Consider the following 8,305-nt stretch of genomic DNA (forward strand, 5'->3'; position numbering starts at 1 on the left):
GTCGGAATCAATTTTTGTACCGGAATCACATGTGGTGCCAATGGAGGTGGACGAAGAAAACCCGGGGACTGCTCCGGCAAGCTCGGGGACTGCACCGGTAAACTCGGGGACTACGACGCCCATACCGGAAGAGGCAATGCTTGTGGACAGCATGGACATAGACATGCCGGTCTTTGTGGTTAGAGAGACACCATCTTGGGTTGAACCTATTAAGGAATTCCTGATCAACGGCACCTTGCCGGTTGACGAAAATGAATCCAGGAGGATACAAAGAAGGTCCAAAGCTTACACCATCATCAATGGCGAGGTATACAAGAGAAGTGTTACCGGTGTCCTCCAAAGGTGTGTGGAGCCGGAAGAAGGAAGAGAAATGCTTGAAGAAATTCATCGAGGAGAATGCGGGCACCACGCTTCTTCAAGGGCGTTGGTGGCAAAGGTGTTCCGGCATGGGTTCTGCGGCCCACGGCCTTGGACAATGCCGAGGATTTGGTAAGGAAATGCAATGGCTGCCGGAGGTATGCTAAGCAAAACCATACCCCGACATACGGCTTAAAAACCATACCGCTAACTTGGCCTTTTGCCGTTTGGTGCCTGGACATGGTTGGACCGTTCAAAACCGCAAGGGGAAACATGACCCACATTTTGGTAATGGTGGATAAATTCACCAAGTGGCTAGAGGTGAAACCTATCGCAAAGTGTGATGGCCACACAGCAGTCAAATTCCTGAAAGATGTAATCCTGCGATATGGATACCCACACAGTATCATAACTGACAACGGCACAAACTTTGCCCAAGGAGAATTCAAGCGGTTCTGTGAAAGCAAAAACATCCGGCTAGATTTGTGCTCAGTGGCGCACCCCCAAGGCAATGGTCAAGTGGAAAGAACGAATGCTTTGGTACTTTCCGGTATCAAGCCAAGACTCATTGATGCAATGGAAAAATCGCCGGGATGTTGGATCGATGAGCTACCGTCAGTGCTCTGGAGTCTAAGAACAACTCCGAACCGGTCTACCGGATACACGCCATTCTTCATGGTTTATGGAGCGAGAGCGGTCATACCAACCGACATTCTCCATGACTCACCAAGGGTGCAGCTCTATACCGAAGAAGAGGTAAAAGAGGCCAGAGAAAATGATGTAGACTTGCTAGAAGAAGCAAGAGAGCTAGCTTTGGCAAGAACAGCCATTTACCAGCAAAACCTCCGACGCTATCATAGCCGGAAGGTAAACCCGAGAGTATTCCAAGAAGGAGACCTGGTTTTACGCCTGGTGCAGCGCACTGAAGGCAGACACAAGTTGTCCCCTCCATGGGAAGGACCTTTCATTGTGAGCAAGGCTCTCCACAATGATGCATATTACTTAATCGATGCGCAGGAACGGAAGAAGGGAAAGGCGGACAAATCTGGAGACGAGACCAAACGTCCATGGAACGTAGCCCTGTTGCGTCCTTTCTACTCTTGAAGTTGTGCTGTAAGAAGTTCCTTTTTTGTACCTTACATGCTATGAATAAAGGATGTCGGAACCTCGAATGAATCTCGGGGACTTGCCTTGTTTAAATTGCATGAAACATGTCTATTTTTTCCGTTACCGGTTGCTTATTGAACGTTTTTCTTTCCGGATTAGTAGTGTGCTAAACCCTACCGGAGTCTTCGACTCTGCTGCTGTCCATAACTTGGCTTCATGGCAAGCAAGATAAACCGGTAGGGGATAAGCACACGAACTGTGGAGAGGGAAACCGGAAAAGAACAATCCGGAAAAATTTAACTAACCCCGGTCATACCGGTTTTTTGCGAAATTTTGAATTATTTCTAAGTTCAAGAAAATGCTTGTTTGGTGAAAGAACCTTGTGCTCATATGCCAAAGAACGCCCAGAGAAGGCAGGCAGAGCCAAGGCAAAAGAGCCAGATGTGCATCGAATTGGATGCAGAAACAATTGGAAATCTTTGCAAGTGCAGGATAAAAGCAGAACCAAATGCGAAAATGCTAAGACAAAATAAAGATAATTAGCTACCGGTATAGCCTACCGGCACGAGAGTTGTACGACAACCATAAGCGGACTTAAGTTTTACATCATAAGCCCCGGCATACCGGGGCAGAATTTAACAAAAGATTGTTTTAAGCCACACGGGGCCAAGGGCATGACGGGTAAAGTCCGGAAGCCGAGAATCGAGCGGCGAGGAGCTTCGGGGGAGCGTCGCCGGCACCGGCATCGTCCGGGGGCTCCTCCTCGGCTTCATCTCCCTCCTCATCAAGAAAATCTTCGACGCCATGGGGAGGAGGGATGAAGGTGCGCATTTCGGCGTACTCCGCGATCCGTGCGCGCGATCCTGCCGTTTGGCGGCAAGGATCGGATCCAGGTCGGTTTCCGCGCCTTCGCGCACGCCGATAAGGGCATCCAGGTCGAGCTCCGGGTACCAAGAGCAGGCGACGCGGAGGACAGAGTCTGCTCCGGCGCGGGCAGCAGAGCACTGCCATTCGCGGATCCTCCTGCCGGCGCCCTTGAGGCGATCGGCGATCAAGGAGAAAGTGTCCGGCACCACCTCGCCGAGGCCGAGAGAGTCCGTAGAGCCGGGAAGCTACTTCGGGAATGTCCGATAGGTTGCGATCGATGGCGCGCATATGGGACACCCGCGCATTAAGCGCGACCCGGATGGTCATGGGGTGTCCATGGCACGGCAAGGTTCGCCTGGCCCTGGGCTGTGCGGCGCGCATTGACCTTCTTCGCAGCATGGGTCTGGGAGTCCGGGAAGAGGCCTGTGCAAAGAAGAAAAACGGCTAAGGAAAAGAATCCGGAAAGAAAAGAAGCCGGAAGAAAAAGAGACCGGATGAAAAGATAGCGAAAAGAAAATGAGACCGGAGGAAAAATGGTTTGTATGCATTAATCAGAGAGCTTACGATGGGCAAGGTTGTCGGTTTGGAGGATCAGCTGATGGCACTCTTTGCGCTCCTCCTCCAACCGCGCAACTTTCTCCTCGGCAGCCTCCGGGCCTTGGCCAGCTCTTCCGGCTCAGCTTTCGGCACCGCGGTGGCGTTGCTAGCATTCTCCAGGGCCTCGTTCATCTTAGCCGCCGCGTCAGCTTCGGCGGCCTCGAGAGTTTTGGCATGGTCAAGACCCAGCTGGATAAGCTGGGACTTGAGCTCCTGGTAGCTGGTCTTCTGGGCGCTCAGCTCTTCCTCATGCTGCTTGATCAGCTGCTCCTTCTCCCCTGTGAGCCGGAAAGGAAGGTGTAAACAACAAAGTGTTGGTAAAATTCAAAGTAAAGACAAGTTAGCAGAAGGAAAAAAGGTCCCGGTAACAAAGTCATACGTTGGGCATTGGCGAGCTGCTCCTTAAGGGCATCAATGGAAGCTTCAGGAGCACTTGTCAAGAAGAAGTTACAAGTGAGAAAAGTCCGGTAAGAAAGATGCCGGCAGAACAAAAGTATACCTTGGCATTTGTCATGCGCCTCCACAAGCTCCCGATGCTCCCACAAGAGCTCCTCAAAGAGGGTTTTCCGAGCATCAGCCGTGAGCTGTTCAAAGCAAAAAGATTAGGAACGGTTTCGCGCTAAGAACAGAGTTCTTAACCCGAAACTCGGGGACTGGCAGTGCCGGTTTCGCGCGTTCTAAGGTAAAGTTTCGCGCTAAGAACAGAGTTCTTAACCCGAAGCTCGGGGACTGGCAGTGCCGGTTTTGCGCTAAGTTCTTAAAAGTTTAAGTTTTGTCCTAAAAGCTACGCTTTCACCACAAAACTCGGGGACTGGGAAGATAGACAAGAGAGAAACCGGCATGAAAGTAAAAGCTGAAAGACTCCGGAAGAGAGGAGATCGGCAGTTAAGGAAAGTTGATAAAACGTACCATCAGATTGTTCGTGGCGTCGTACCACGAACTGTCCAGCTCCTTCACGGCGCAGCGGAGCCGCATGAAGTGCTCCTCGGCAGAGCGGTTCCCAATGGGATCGGGTGCCGGCTGCCTGTCCTTGCCCGGGCCGCGGGTCGCCGGAGTGATGTCCGCGGCGTTCCACTTACGGGCGTAAGGCATGAGGTGCCCCGGATCCCGGCCTCGGCGCTTGAAGTCAGTTATGCGGCCAAGGAGACCGGTGGCCTTGGCGACAGTGTTCTGGGCGGCCTTGGAGACGTGCAGCACCAGGGGTTGCTGGCCTGCAGAGGAGGTGCCGGGAGCCGTCGCCTTTCCCTTAGTAGACCTGAAGGTCTTGGGCGGCGGCGCGGCAAAGGCAGCCCCGGAAGGCTGGGCGCCGGGAGCACTTGGCGGCGGCATAAGGATGGTCCGTGGAGAAGGGGGCGCGGTAGACGCACCACCCGAGTTGGAGCTTCCCGGCGCGGAGGATTCCGGCGCGGGACTTGTCTTTTTCTCAAGGACAGGAGGAGCTGGAGGCTCCGCCTGCCCGGCAGCTTTTTCTTCTCCGGCACCGGTGTTGCTGGTGCCGGTATCTTGGTTCTCGAGGAAGAAGGAAGAATCCTCCTCTGTGCGGTGATCAGAAAATGTAGGGGCCGCACGCCCCGAATTTGTTGTGCCCCCCGAGAGGGAGGCAGAGATGTTACCGGCACCAGGCGGTGCCGGGCTTGAGTGAGGAGGGGCTGAGGTCCTTGCGGAACCTTCAGAGCCCGAGGGCTTTGAGCCGAGCTTGAGCGCAGGGCTGAAAGAGAAAAAGAGAGATGGTTGGAAAAGAGCAACCGAAAAAAGGACTTAGCAAAAAAGAGATGAGTCAGGGAATAAAGAACTTACCCGGCAGCGGTTGGCATCTGCTTGCGCGCATAGCGGCGCACGCCAACTTTCTTCTCCCCCGCTCTTCGTCCGGAAGCGCTTGGAGGGAGGGGCTCAGGCCGGAGCCATCGTCAGATGGCGACCGCTTGTTCTTCTGGCCCTGGGCCATAAGCTTGTCCACGAACTCCGTGCCGGCCTCGGCGCGGAGGGGCGGCACGTGCTCATGGATCTGAAAATTGGATGAGGCTAAGAAGGAGTTCGAGGAAAAATAATAGCGGAAGAATAAAAGAAACCGGAAAAGAAAATACCTCAAGCATTTCCAGGTCGTCAGCGGACCCGGTTGGCTTTGGCGGAGACCGGCCCAGGCGGGATGATGAGGTCTTGCCCATCTTCAGATCCTTCCAAAAAATGAGGGGATCTGGGTCGAAGGAGTCGAGGGCGCGCTTCCGGCAAATTCCTCGCCGCTCGGCTTCGATAAGAGGGAAGCGGTCCTTGGCCTGAAACATGAAAAAGAAAATAAGCAAAAGCAAAAGGTTACCGGCAAGAAACAACCCCGATCGCATAGTCCCTTACTTCTTGGGTCGGAGGGTTAGTGGTGCTGAAGGGAAGCGAGGCCCCATTTCCGAGTTAAAGCGCATAGCGGTTTGGCAAATCTGCTTGGCCTTGAGGACAACGTCCTTCTTGCTAAGGGGCAGGCCTGTGATCTTGGTAGGATCGCCAGGGCCATACATTTCGCTCATCCGGTGCTCGCGGCGCTTCAGAGGAAGTACCCGGCGCGATATGAACGTGCGGATGATATCGTCAGAACAGATGCCGGTGTCCTTCATCTTCTGCTTCATGAAGCGTATAATCCGGTTGGTCTCGTTGTGAGACTCCTTCGGATTATAGCTCCGATTGGTTTTCGCGGGCGGCGCCGGATCAAAAGGAGGCGGGCGGATGAGATCTGCGGGGCCGTTGTTCTTCACATAGAAAAACGTCCCTTGCCATAACCGGCAAGACTCCAGGCCGGAGAACTCGAAAAAGGGGCTCCCTTGACGCTTGCTGATGATGCAAGACCCGCATTGAACGGGGGGCTTGGGTGGAGGAATATCTTTGCCCTGAACGGAGTTAATCCGAAGGGCGAAGAAGCGGGCAAACGTCTCGCGAGTGGGACGTATGCCGATGTAGGCCTCCATGAAGGTGGTGTAGCAAGAAAGGTAAAAGATAGAGTTGCCTGGAAGATGATGAGGTTGAAGCTTGTAGAAGTCTAGAAGATCAAGGAAAAAGGAAGAAGGAGGAAGGCCGAAGCCGCGCTCAAAGTGAGCAAGAAAAACAACGCGTTCGTCAGGCTCTGGGTCCGGAATTAGTTCATCATCAGGAATCCGGCAAGTGACTCCTTCCGGAATCCGACGAGACCGGTACAGCCAATCTATTTCGTATTCAGTAACATTGGAACCCATCCAAGCTCCGCGTGTGACTGGGGAAGGCTCCTCGCCGGAAGATTGGCTGGAGCTGCTTGAAGCCTCGCTAGAGCTACTCGTCCCAACTTGGCTGCCGGATGCTTGGCTAGAGCTACCGGATTCTAGGCGGCTGCCGGCATCTTGGGAGTTGCCGGCATCTTGGGAGCTACCGGCCTCCTGAGAACTACCGGCATCTTGGTGACCTCCGGCCTCTTGGCGGCTGCCAGAACCTTGCTGGCTACCGGATTCCTGCTGTTTGCCGGAATCTGCCCTCATCGAATCGGAGGATCTAGATTCGCCGGAAGATCGTTTGCTATGGTTAGCGGAGGAAGAAGAGGAAGACGCGGAAGAAGTTTCCTCGTCAGACATTGGATAGGAGGCAAAGAAACAAGAATCCCACACTTGACCCGCACGCGAAGATCTACGAGTAAGAGAAAAACCAGAGAAAAAGGAAGAAATAAGAACACCAAAGACCCCAGATCTGGAAAGCGAGCGAATGGCAAATAGAGCAAGATTTGAACTGACCTGGAGTATCGCAGTTGATGAGGAAGAACCTCTCCGGCGAGAGAACAGGCCCGCGGTCGTCGGCGAGCTCTGCCGACGGCGAGGCGGTGAAGGCCAAGAAGAAGCTCGAATGCAGCGCGTGAGAAGAAGGCGCCGCAGAAGCTCTCCACACGACAAGGTCCGGCGAAGGCGCGGCGTGAGTTCACCGGGCGGCGGGACTCGGGCGAGCAACGGGCCGACGAAGTGCGGTGAAGGAGCGCGGGAGCGAAGAACTCCGTGCGCGAAGGAAGGAGAATGCGAAGAAGAGGAAGAAGAAGGGGCGGTTGAGCTTATAAAGGAGAGAGAAGGTGGGCCGAAAACCGGCCGGGCTCGCGCGGTTTGCCTCGCGGCCCGCGACGGTTCGCGTCGTTGATCGCCACGTGTCACAGAGATACACGCGGAAAAGAGAAAGCCACACGGAGGTACACATGGGATCCGAAGCGGTGAGTGGGATCCGGAGCGGTGCATTAAATGCGCGCGCAAGTGTCAATACGAAGTGACAACTGACACTGGCGCGACAGTCACAGTGCGCATGTCTCTGACAGGCTCGGAACCCGAAATATTCTCGACCACGTCGAGGAGAGACTTAAAGACTAAGATACCGGAGAATAAGATGCCGGAGAATGGCTTGAGAACAGAGAAAGCGTGAGTCCGAGCAAGATGCCGGATTTGTACCAAAGGCTAAGAAAGTTAAACCGGTATCCAAGATACAAAAAACCTGGCATGGTCTGTTGGATAGAATCCGCCAGACTATACCAGCTTCGGGGACTAATGTTGGGGGGATGACCCCCGGTATGCCAAAGATGTGCCATACCGGATGGTCTCACCCTTCAAGATACCGGTTTAATATTCATGCCGGTATAAGAGTATAGAGTTTGGCTCAGTGAAGCTAGGCCGGTATCCCCAAGAGGGGTATACCGGAACCAGGAAGCAAAGATACCGGAGCACCGGAAGGAAGAACATGCCGGTTGGACTGGTCCAAGATTCCGTCAAGAGCTAAAGGACAAAGATGAGCTAAGCAAAGTGGCTTTAAACGAAGACTAGAAGACAAGGAGGAGGATGACGGTCAAAGAAGCCGGAGGACGTCATCCTTCGTGTTTAAAGAAGACCAAGGCGTCATCTATGATTAAAGTAACTTTATAAAGTATCTTTGTAAAGTAGTTTGTCTAGTCAAAGATCCCATTAGGGTTTCTTGTTACGTAAGCCACCCTCTCCCCTATATAAGGAGAGGGGGCAACTTCTTTTAGGTAGGCGATCAACCGGAGAGAGAACAACACTCGTAACCTGTTTTGAGATCAATGAACATGGTGATCTAGAGCGAGTTCGTCCTTGTGTCTTTCTTCCTCTACCTTTGGTCTAGGCCGGGTTCTTGAGGAAAGCATCCGGAAGTTCATCCGTCTAGTCACAAACCCTCCCCCGAATCCTCTAGCGCCCATTCGGCCCCAAGATAAGCCATCCCATGGCATCTGCTCGTTCACCACGACGACAGGTGAGTACTTAGGCGCCAAAGTTTTCATAAATCTAACCACATCCCTATACTCATCTCTTTTTAACAAATCCTTTCCTTTCCTTTAATAAATTCTCTCTTGGGGAGGAACATCACACCCAAGGTTTTACCA

Source organism: Lolium rigidum, chromosome 3 (assembly GCF_022539505.1).
Source record: "Lolium rigidum isolate FL_2022 chromosome 3, APGP_CSIRO_Lrig_0.1, whole genome shotgun sequence".
NCBI lineage: Eukaryota > Viridiplantae > Streptophyta > Magnoliopsida > Poales > Poaceae > Lolium > Lolium rigidum.